The sequence below is a fragment of the Hippopotamus amphibius genome, chromosome 1 (assembly GCF_030028045.1).
Source record: "Hippopotamus amphibius kiboko isolate mHipAmp2 chromosome 1, mHipAmp2.hap2, whole genome shotgun sequence".
Taxonomy (NCBI): Eukaryota; Metazoa; Chordata; class Mammalia; order Artiodactyla; family Hippopotamidae; genus Hippopotamus; species Hippopotamus amphibius.
This window is the reverse complement of record NC_080186.1, coordinates 166,290,978-166,303,377: the sequence shown is the minus strand read 5'-3', so window position 1 is coordinate 166,303,377 and position 12,400 is coordinate 166,290,978. Positions and strand designations below refer to the sequence as shown.

At 37.8% G+C, this 12,400-nt stretch overlaps 1 long non-coding RNA gene across 1 annotated transcript; it reads left to right on the top strand.

The window, feature by feature from the left end:
• Positions 1 to 667: 667 nt before the first annotated feature.
• On the top strand, positions 668 to 11,383 carry LOC130860550 (uncharacterized). The gene is made up of 3 exons (XR_009055466.1): positions 668 to 715; positions 8,194 to 8,249; positions 11,296 to 11,383. It is a non-coding gene; the product is annotated as an uncharacterized LOC130860550 (long non-coding RNA).
• Positions 11,384 to 12,400: the final 1,017 nt, after the last annotated feature.

The window sequence follows — 12,400 nt, the reverse complement described above, 5'->3', positions numbered from 1 at the left end:
TACCCCTCCTCTCTTCTCCTCCTCCTAAGACTATCTTCTAGAACATTCCTCACCAATTCTTTTAACCGTGGGCCTGAAAAACCTTAAAAGAATACTAGAAGATATTTTAAGAAATACTCAAGAATACTTCTATTCAGTTCTTCTACCGCTAATTTATTTCTCATGTCTACATTGCATTGGTTAGTAACTATAGTATATCCTAAATATTAGTGTTGCTAGTATTTCCCTGTTAAGTAAACTTTTGCTTTTCTGCTGAAAGAAAAACCTATTTTTCTATTTTGAGGAAGTATCCATTGATTCCCGTTTACTGAATGTCTTGTTTTTAATCAAGAATAAGTATTTTATCAAATGCATTTTTAGTATTTATAAAGTAATTACATGATTTTCTATTCAGAGCTATTAATATGATTTATATTGATAGATTTTCTAATATTGAACCTTATTTCCATTTCTAGAATAAACTCCATTTGGCCACCATATATTATTCTTTCAGTGTGCTTCTCTGGATTCTGTTTGCTAAAATTTTATTTAGGGTTTTTTCGTTAATATTTATGAGTGAGATTGGCCCTTTTTTTTCCCTTTATTTTTGTAATCCTTATTATAGTTTGGTGTTAGTGTACTTATATTTGCTTTGTGAAAATAATTTGTAAGTTTTTCTTCTTTTTCTAGGCCATGGAGCATTTTGAAAACCATTGGAATCATCTGTTCTTTAAAGGTTAGTAGATTTATAGAATTTCTCTGTGCAACGAGTCTGGTGTTTCTTCGGTTTTTTGGGGGGGATGAAGGGTAAGTGACAAGTTTTATCACATGATTTTGACAAATTACCTAATTAAATTATTCATTATAATTTATATAATATTACATTAGTATACATTATGTTTATGCATAATATATTTACTTTATTAAAATTATTTTAACAAATTATTTTATGCAAATTGGTGTATTTTGGTTTTCTATCTACTTTTCTGATAAAATTGTACATTTCATATAGGTTTTCAAATTTATTTGCATAAAATTGTATAATGTATTCTGTCATGGTTTTTTGTTTTGCTTTGTTTTTTATTTTCTAATGTTTATTTGACTATTTCCCACCTATAATTTCGTACTTGAGGTGTTTGTATACTTCCTCTCCTTTTTTTCCTTTTTTAAATTTTATTTATTTTTTGGCTGTGTTGGGTCTTCATTGCTGTGCATAGGCTTTCTCTAGTTGTGGCGAGTGGGGGCTACTCTTTGTTGTGGTGTGCAGGCTTCTCATTGTGGTGGCTTCCCTTGTTGCAGAGCACAGGCTCTAGGTGCATGGGCTTCAGCAGTTGTAGCACGTGGGCTCAGTAATTGTGGCTCGCCGGCTCTAGAGCACAGGCTCAGTAGTTGTGGTACATGGGCTTAGTTGCTCCACAGCACGTGGGATCTTCCTGGACCGGGGCTCGAACCCATGTCCCCTACATTGGCAGGCAGATTCTTAACTACTGCACCACCAGGGAAGTCCCTCCTCTCCTTTTTTTAATGATTTGTTTAGCTTGTGGCTTACCTAATTTACTGATTTTTTTTTTTCAAAGAACAAGCTTATTTATTTATAAGTTCTACTTTATTTTTGTTATATTAACTAATTAATTTCTGAGTTTGTCTTAATTTTCCTTTTGTTTTCCTTTGGTTTATTTTTAAATTATTTTTCTAGCTTTTTGAATCGGCTATTTAATTCTATTCTTTTCTTTCATTTATGTTGGTATAATTATTTAAGGCTATGAATTTTCTTTCGAGTACTACTTTATACTCATAGATTCTTCGATATGGTACATTCATCAGTATTGTTTTCTAGAAATTCTACAGTTTTGAATTTGTATTTTCCCTTTGATCATGGAATTATTTAATATAGACCTCCCACACACACCCAAACAGACGGGCACTTTTTGTTTGTTTTCTGAATATGTTATAAATGTCAGTATTTAGTTGTATTGTTATTACAAGATGCTATCTATATTATTTTTACTGTGGGAATTTAATGAGGTTTGGTTTGTGGCCTAATTTATACTCTTGTGTGTATGCAGGAATATCCTAGAGCACTTGAGAAGAAAGTATGTTCTCTAATCTCAGGGCACAGTATTTGATGCATATCAATAACATTTACCATTTTTATTATATTGGTTGTTCTTCTAGATCCTTATTTAATTTTGACCACTTAATCTGTTTTGGATTGGGAAAGGTGAAATCAAAGCCTTCTATTATTAGTGTGTGATATGATGTGGTTTCTTTTGTGTTATGATTCCTGCTCACCTTGTGAGAAACTCATAGAATTTAAGCTGTGTTAAGTAGTTCAGAATGGAGTCACAGTGGCCAATGTGAACTTCCATATTAGTTGTTTTGAAACATCTGATGTAGGATTGTGAGTGTCTTAGTGTTAGAAATTAAGAAATTTAGATAAGAAATTTGTTTGGTAACATCTGCAGAAAGACTTCACTGGAACAGAAAGAGCATTGAATAGAGACACAACTCCTATTACAGTGTAACTATATACCTTACTGGTGGACTCCTTAAAATAAGACCATTGAGTCACATGACTTGAAGGCTCTTTGCTGGAGGACCCAACTTCAGGCTGCTGAGAGCTGCTCCAGACTGACACTGCCAGAGACTGTCAGAGCAGAGGGCAACTTCTCACTTGTCGTGAGACCTATTGAGGGACTGGGGACCGCTGCTGAGATGCCTCCTTCTGAGGACTTCCCCTTGGAGTGCTTCATTACCCCTTTTCTATTTTCAGTACTTTGAGTAACCTGTGTTGTATGTTAATTGTGTGATTAGACCGAGTGATTGTGCATTGAGTATTGGCTATGATTCATAAATCTCCAAACCTGTGTTCTCACCTGGTCATACTGTTGGGCCCTGCCACAGTGTGTTTTTGTCTAAATCTCCTTGCATCTTTATAGTTCTATTATGTGAAAGTTTCTGCTGTGTTATTTGGTACATACATATTCATAATTTAAATTTTCCTAAGGAATTATCACCTTAGCATTAAAAAATACTTCTTTTTATCTTGTTTAAGGCTTTTTGTCCTGAATTCTGTGTTGTCAGATATTAAGATTTTTAATGTTTGTATTTTTCTGGTATGCTTTTCTTTGCCCATCCTTTCATTATTAACCTTTCTGAATCATTTTGTCTTAGATGTATATAGCCTAGAGTTAGATTAGGCTTTGGAATCTATTTTGAAAACCATTTTAAAAATAGATTATTTAAACCTACTTATATTTATTGAATTGACAGATATATTTGGTTTCAATTCTGTCATATTATTTTATGTTGTGTTTTTATTGTGTATTTTGTATTTGCCCTTTTTGTTAATGTAGTTTTGATATTTAGGTTTTGACTGTATTTTTGCTCTAAAAGTTACCTTTATAAAATACCCTCATTCCACTCTTTCTGGGGACTGTAGCTTGATTCCCTACTATGAGCAACAATAAAATTACCTTTTAATTTTATCCTCTCCTCCTCACCCCTCCTCCATCATTAAGTCAATAGAATTAGTGATCTTAGTGTTTATGTTGAATATGATTAAGCTTCTACTTGATTTGGAAACTTTAAATACTATCCTTTGAATCAAGGAATTTGAGGTGATCAGTAAATTCATTCTTATTCCTATCTTCTCTCTTCTTCAATTTTTTTTATTAATAATGAGAAGTGTCTAGAGTATTAAGTAAGGCGTGTAACATCTGAATTCTGATTGTTACCCTAATCTCTCTATTTGTTTTACTCTTATTTCTGCAGTTTAATACATTGAATGCTCAAGGAAGGCCCTTTCATCCTGATTTCCTCAGGCTTGCTCAGGAGTCCTGAGACTGCTGTCCCATGGTTCTAGTAGCTTCCTCTGAAAGGGCTCGTGAGAATAATTTTCCCTTATTTCTGACAGATTCTTATTTTTTATTTTATTTTATTTTTAAGAACTTTTATTGAGATACAGTTAACAGACAATAAACAGCATATATTTAGAGTGCACAATTTGGTATCCCAGTCTCCCAATTCATTCCTCCCCAACCCTCCCTGCTTTCCCCACTTGGTGTCCATAGGTTTGTTCTCTACATCTTTGTCTCTATTTCTGCCTTGCAAACCGGTTGATTTGTACCATTTTTCAATAGTCCACATCTATGTGTTCATATACGATATGCGTTTTTCTCTTTCTGACACATTTCACTCTGTATGACAGTCTCTAGGTCCATCCATGTCTCTACAAATGTCCCAGTTTGTCTACTAACTTTGGGTTTTGTTTGCTCTTCTTTCTCTAGTTTCTTTAGGTGTAAGGTTAGATTGTTTATTTGGGATGTTTCTTGTTTCTTGAGGTAGGATTGTATTGCTATAAACGTCCCTCTTAGAACTGCCTTTGCTGCATCCCATAAGTTTTGGATCGTTGTGTTTCCATTGTCATTTGTCTCTAGGTATTTTTGATTTCCTCTTTGATTTCTTCAGTGATCTCTTTGTTATTTAGTAGCGTATTGTTTAGCCTCCATGTGTTTGTGTTTTTTACAGTTATTTTCCAGTAATTGATTTCTAATCTCATAGCGTTGTGGTCGGAAAAGATGCTTGATATGATTTCAATTTTCTTGAATTTACCAAGGCTTGATTTATGACCCAAAATGTGACCTATCCTGGAGAATGTTCCATGTGCACTTGAGAAGAATGTGTCCTCTGCTGTTTTTGGATGTAATGTCCTATAGATATCTATTAAATCCAGCTGATTTATTGTGTCATTTAAAGCTTGTGTTTCCTTATTAATTTTCTGTGTGGATGATCTGTCCATTGGTGTAAGTGGGGTGTTAAAGTCCCCCACTATGATTGTGTTACTGTCCATTTCCTCTTTCATAGTTGTTAGCATTTGCCTTATGTATTGAGGTGGTCCTATTTGGGTGCATCTATATTTATAATTGTTATCTCTTCTTCTTGGATTGATCCCTTGATCTTTATGTAATGTCCTTTCTTGTCTCTTGTAACATTTTTTATTTTAAAGTCTATTTTATCTGATATGAGTATCACTACTCCAGCTTTCTTTTGATTTCCATTTGGATGGAATATCTTTTACCATCCCCTCACTTTCAGTCTGTATGTGTCCCTAGGTCTGAAGTGGGTCTCCTGTAGACAGCATATATATGGGTCTTGTTTTTGTATCCATTCAGCCAGTCTGTGTCTTTTGGTTGGTGCATTTAGTCCATTTACATTCAAGGTAATTATTAATATGTATGTTCCTATTACCATTTTCTTAATTTTTTTTACTTTTTTTATTTTGTAGGTCCCTTTCTTCTCTTATGTTTTCCGCTTAGAGAAGTTCCTTTAGCATTTGTTGTAGGGCTGGTTGGTGGTGCTGAATTCTCTTAGCCGTGGCCTGTCTGTAAAACTTTTGATTTCTCCATTGAATCTGAATGAGATCCTTGCTGGGTAGAGTATTCTTGGTTGTAGGTTCTTCCCTTTCATCACTTTAAATATATCATGCCACTCCCTTCTGGCTGGCAGAGTTTCTGCTGAGAAATCAGCTGTTAACCTTATGGGTGTTCCCTTGTATGTTATTTGTCGTTTTTCCCTTGTTGCTTTTAATAACTTTTCTCTGTCTTTAATTTTTGTCAATTTGACTACTATATGTTTTGGCATGTTTCTCCTTGGGTTTATCCTGCCTGGTACTCTCTGCGCTTCCTGGACTTGGGTAGCTCTTTCCTTTCCCATGTTAGGGAAGTTTTCAACTATAATCTCTTCCAATATTTTCTCGGGTCCTTTCTCTCTCTCTTCTCCTTCTGGGACCCCTATAATGCAAATGTTGGTGCGTTTAACATTGTCCCAGAGGCCTCTTAGGCTGTCTTCAGTTCTTTTCATTCTTTTTTCTTTATTCTTCTCTGCATCAGTGATTATCGCCATTCTGTCTTCCAGGTCACTTATTTGCCCTTCTGCCTCAGTTAATCTGCTATTGGTTCCTTCTAGTGTATTTTTCATTTCAGTTATTGTGTTGCATATCTCTGTTTGTTTGTTCTTTAATTCTTCTAGGTCTTTGGTAAACTTTTCAATCTTTGTATCCAGTCTTTTTTCAAAGTCCTGGATCATCTTCACTATCATTATTCTGAATTCTTTTTCTGGAAGGGTGCCTATCTCCTCTTCATTTAGTTGTTTTTCTGGGGTTTTATCCTGTCCCTTCATCTGATACAAAGTCCTCTGCCTTTTCATTTTCTCTATCTTTCTGTGGCTGTGGTTTTCAGTTCCACAAGACGAAATACTGCTGATACTGCTTGATACTGCTTGATACTGCTGTCTGCCCTCTTGTGGAGGAAGCTATCTAGGAGGCTCGTGGGTGCTTCCTGATGGCAGGGACTGATGGTGGGTAGGGCTGGGTGGGCAGAGCTCAGTAAGACTTTAATCTGCTTGTCTGTCAATGAGTGGGGCTATGTTCCCACCCTGTTGGTCGTTTGGCCTGAGGCCACCTAGCACTGGAGCCTACAGGCTCTTTGGTGGGGCTAATGGGGGACTCTGGAAGGGCTCAGGCCAATGAGCACCTCCCAGAACCCCTGCCACCAGTGCCCCTGTCTCCTCGGTGAGCCACAGCTGCCCCCCACCTCTGCAGGCAACCCTCCAACACCAGCAGGTAGGTCTGATTCAGTCTCCTATGGGGTCACTGCTCCTTCCCCCTGGGTCCTGGTGAGCACACTTTTTTTGTGTGCCCTCCAAGAGTGGAGTCTCTGTTACCCCTAGTCCTGTGGAGGTCCTGCAATCAAATCCCACTGGCTTTCAAAGTCTGATTCTCTGCAGATTCCTCCTCCTGTTGCTGGACTCCCAGGTTGGGAAGCCTGACGTGGGGCTCAGAACCCTCACTTTAGTGGGTGGACTTCTGCGGTATAACTGTTCTCCAGTTTGTAAGTCACCTACCCAGCATTTATGGGATTTGATTTTAACACGATTGCACCCCTCCTACCATCTTATTGTGGCTTCTCCTTTGTCTCTGGATGTGGGGTGTCTTTTTGGTGAGTTCCAGTGTCTTTCTGTCGATGATTGTTCAGCAGTTAGTTGTAATTCCGGTGCTCTTGCAAGAGGGAGTGAGCACATGTCCTCCTACTCTGCCATCTTGATCCTATCTCCTCAGACAGATTTTTAAATGTTTGTCTGCAGACTTTATACCTGAAGATCAGTTTGGCTAGATACTATTCTTGGCCCATACTTTCCTTCCTTTGAGGGTCGTGCAGGTGTGGGCTCCACTGTTTGCGGTAGTGATTTTTGCCCTGGAGAAGTGGTGGAAGGGTGGAGAAGTGGGGCCAGGGGAGCTCTCTGTTGCCACAGTGATGGACTTCTGACAAGGACTCCTTGAGAAGTCACCTGTTCTCTGGATTTCAGAGCTTGGTTGAGGAGAGCTTCTCTGTTTCCCAGATTTCTTTACAGCCTTTATCTCTAGGAAAATGCACCCACTTTTAAAACTTTTGGTTTTTTCCAGTGCTTTCCAAGACTCTCCACTGTCCCCAGTAATCTTGCTTTGTTCAATTTAGACCTTGTTCTCATAGTTTCCTTTCAGAGTAATGTCCTCCCCTTCCAGAAGGGCATCATTGCTGAGCTCTCTGATCCTCTACATCCCCTCCTCGCTCAAGGTTTTTCACCAACTTTCCCGCTTGTTTTCACCTCTGGCAGCTCTTCACACTTTGGAGGTTGCATTTTTCTCCTGGTTTCACCAAATACTTAGTTGGCAGGTTTGTTGTTGTCCTTGTTGGGTGTGAGACAATTCAGAACTAAGCTGCTGCCATGTTCCTTCTGAAATGGAACATTTTCCTATTTTTAAATTATAATAAAATATATTAATGCCACTAGACATCCTTTCAACTAAACACCTAGGGACATCAGGGTTTGTTTGTTTGTTTCCTTCTGACAGACTCCTAAAAGTGAAATTCCTGGTTCAGAAGGGCATGTACACTTTTAAAGCTTTTACTGTTTTGCCAAAGTACGCCCTAGAAAGTTTGTACCTGGCTTTCCATATCTACCAGCCACAAGCTTCCTCTTTAAAGCCGATAAACAGTTACTGCAATCACTGCTCTCACATTCCAATATTTCCAGACTCTCTTGAGCAAAACCTTCCTTCTCTTTGTGCAGGCCCCCACTTTGTGGCTGATGCTCTGAAGAAGATCCCCCTCACCCAGAGGCCGTGGCATGAAGGCCTGAGGTTGGAAAAACAGCTAGTCCTTATTTGTCTTTCAGCAATTTCAGCTCCTGTCTTCTGATTTTGGTCTTGAAAAGGGGAGTCAATCCAACAGGTGAAAATGCTCCTGGAAATGGCACAAGAAGGCCTCCTGGTGGGTGGTCAGATGACAGCACTGAACCATGGACCCCAGGGTTTCCTTTTTCTTAGTGAATAACCTAAATTCATAGTGGTCCTGGAGGTATCAAAGGGAAAAAATATCTAGTTTCCCTCCATACATGACAAAACTATTCCAAAATAGCTAAATGGACTGGAGAAGTGGTTTTATTCTTGCCCATCTTGCTTTGGAAAAGTTGAAAATGCAGGTGCATTAAAAATACCAAGTGGAGAGAGCTCTTGGATCTGGCTTCTCAAGCCTTTGTAGAGGATGGTTTTCCCAGCCGAAGCTGGGAAACATTCAAAGTTTTGAAACCCTGGGATCCATGGCTATTATTAAAGAAGTATCTAAATTCTAAATATTCCTCTCCTAGGGCTTCTCCCATATCAAGACTAGCCAACAGCAGAGGGCTCTCACAGGGACAAATAATATGCACAAGTTTTTAGTCTGCTTATGTTAATTGTCTCAAATTAACATCACAAGGCAGTGGAAATTACATTCCCCAAAGGCTTCCCACTGCAGGAAGTTACCCTGCTCCTTACTACAAAGGTAGTAAAGATTAAAATCAGGTTAGCCTCTATTTTGCAAAAGTTTGTTAATCCATTATTTATATTCATATAAAATGGTGGTTTTTTAATCAAAATGCATGAATGTTTTAACCTGTTGTAAATGTAAGCTTAAGTTTTTCTCTGTTGAGTTAGACTAGTCTTCTCTCTACCAGAAACGTTAAAACTGATGTTCTTACCACAGCAGTTGAGTGGCTGCTTTAACCTAACTGAATGGATGTTCAACACTCAGATCACAGAAAGTTATAGTTCTTCTTCGCTATTTTGTACGCCTCAGGCCATACCAGGAGTTGAGTCTGAGTGGCTTATTTTAAGCACAGCGCTGATGAACTGAAGTGCTCACGGGAAAGGAGATGGAGGAGGGGAGTCAGAGACCAGGTTACATGGAGAGGCCCTAGGACTGTCTTCAGGTCTTCGAAGGGGCTGTTTTGTAGAAACTGGCTCTTCTTTGTTGCCTTCCGAGGCAGGCATAGGGCCAGAGAGTGAGAGCTCTATAAAGTTAGATTTCATCTTTAAATAGAAAAACTTTAAACAATTAGAGATGTCTGAAAAATACAAAATGCTTCCTTGGGTTGAACTGAGCTCCCAGTCATCTCACATCTACAATAAATGCATGATTGAACTAGATACATAATTAAATATTTTACAATTTAAAAAATATGGCCACAGTTATTTGTTTTTAGATAGACCTGAAAATGTTTAAGGAAAGCAAGCTCTTTTGTTATTCTATTAGTTTTGCAGAAGAGGACCCTGTGGCTGATCATCTTAATCCCAGCTGGAGTTCAGAAACCTGTTGCCTGCCTAGCTGCCTTTGACATCTACTCACATAAGGAATAATTACTAGCAGAACAACAAAATGCTTCATATTTGTGTTCTCCCTCATTTTTAAATATCCAATTTTTAGTTGTTTCTCTTTCTCTATATACATTTATGTATGTGTATTTCCAAATTATGCATTTATATATTCCAGAGATAATTTTAGCTTTCAGGAGGACTCACATATCCTTTGTATTAATTCTATTAACTGCAAAGAACAGTTTCCCCAGCACAAAAGGAAGAAAATTATTACATTCCTACTGTTAGTCCGTCAGTGGTAGTAGAGGATTTCCCCACAGTTCAAGAACAAAATCCTTCTTTGAGAGTGAAACTCTTAAGTAAGCACACAGTACACTTTTTGTGTAAGAAATCTGCTTAAAGAGATAGTTTTTCCAAACAACCCAATCAAAAAAATGGGCAGAAGACCTAAACAGACATTTCTCCAAAGAAGACATCCAGATGGCCAACAGGCATGAAAAGATGCTCAACATCACTAATTATTAGAGAAATGCAATTCAAAACTACCATGAGCTATCACCTCACACCAGTCAGAATGGCCATCATCAAAAAGTCTACAAATAATAAATGCTAGAGAAGGCATGGGGAAAAGGGAACCCTGCTACACTGTTGGTGGGAATGGAAATTGGTGCAGCCACTATGGAAAACAGTAAAGAGGTTCCTTAAAAAACTAAAAATAGAGTTACCATATGATATAGCAATCCCACTCCTAGGCTTATATTTAGAAAAGACGAAAACTCTAATTTGAAAAGATATATGCACCCCAATAGCAGCACTATTTACGATAGCCAAGACATGGGAGCAACCTAAGTGTCCATTGACAGATGAATGGATAAAGATATGGTATTTGGTACAGTGGGTACAATGGAGTATTACTCAGCCATAAGAAAGAATGAAATAATGCCATTTGCAGCAACATGAATGGAGCTAGAGATTATCATGCTGAGTGAAGTAAACCAGACAAAGACAAATATCACAAGATATCACCCATATGTGGAATCTAAGAAAAACAATAAATAAACTTATTTACAAAACAGAAACAGACTCACAGATATAGAAAACAAATTTATGGTTACCAAAGTTGGGAAGGGGAGGGGGAGGGATAAATTAGGAGTTTGGGATTAACAGTTACACACTACTGTATATAAAATAGATAAACAACAAGGACCTACTGTATGCACAGGAAATTATATTCAATATCTTGTAATAACCTGTAATAGAAATACATATATATATATATACATATACATGTATAACTTTGCTATACACCTGAAACCAACACAACATTGTAAATCAAGTATACTCCAGTAAAAAAAAAAAAGAGATAGTTTTTCAATAAAAAGCAAGAAGGAGAAATTCCCTGGTGGTCCAGTGGTTAGGACTCAGCACTTTCACTGCCTGGGCCCCCCAGAGTTTGATCCCTGGTCAGGGAACTAAGATCCCGCAAGCTACGTGGCCCAGCTAAAAAAAAAAAAAGTAAACTAGAAATTTGGGGGTTTGGGTTTTTAAAAAAAAAAGCTAGAAGGGGTGATATGGATGTGGTTGCACTCCTGAATTTAGCTAAAGTTAAGTTTGTTTTTTATCTTGCTTTGCCCCTTTTCAAGAAAGAAAATGCAGCAAAGGGATGGTGATGAATGGCAAGAGCCCTGGGCTCATCTCTTGTGCCCTGAGGAGCAGAAGGAGGGAGGCAGCCAGGTGCTGGGCCCTGAATTGGACACTGCTGCCAGTCACAGGGCAAGAACTGCACTCTTTTTTTTTTTTTAAGAACTTTTGAGATACAGTTGACATACAATAAACTGCATATATTTAGAGTGTACAATTTGGTATATTTTTTCTTATGAGTAATGTGTATATGGCAATCCCAATCTCCCAATTCATTCCCCCCCAACCCTCCCAGCTTTCCCCACTTGGTGTCCATATGTTTGTTCTCTACAACTGAAGAACTGCATTCTTTTAATATTTTTGGACTCACCAAGACTGGCCAAGGACTGGTTGGCACCACGCCATGACTAGAGGCCGAATTGTTCTCAGCATCTAACTAGGAAGTTTTGTCACCTCTTATACACGCTCCCACTCTATGAATATTAATTGTGCAGACAAACTTTCTGGTTCTGCCATCTCTTTAGCCACAGGATTAACCTGGGGGGCTCGTGAAAGGAGAACCACACTTTAGTGTGCCGGATTTAGCACACACAAAAAAAGCAGAAGCTCGCTTAAATTTGAATTTCAGATAAACAAATAATTTTGTAGTATAAGTATATCCCAAATGTGTTTTCTCCAGCAACCTACCACATTTTTCCAATCAATATTTAAGACTTTGAAAGAAAAATGAATGAATGAATGAATGAATGAATGGTGAGGAAGATCAACAGGACAGAAACAAATCACAGAGGTGTAGTTAATGAATACCTAACACTTTTTAAATTTTTGGTTTTGTCAATTTAAAATATTTTCTACTAATTTTTCTTAAATTTTTTTATTTTCATACAAATAAAATATATACCCCCAAAATTAAAAAGTCAAATAGTACTAAAAGGGACGTGGTAAAAATAGCAGTCTCCTATCCCACCCAACCCCAACTCCCCCTTTGATGCCCAAAGGTACCTAGTTAATCTCTTTCAGTTGTTTCTCACAGTTTTAACCTCTTCTGCCACCTTTCTAAATCATGTATTCATAGTGTTCTTTTGTTGATTTGTCAGTTTTAAACAG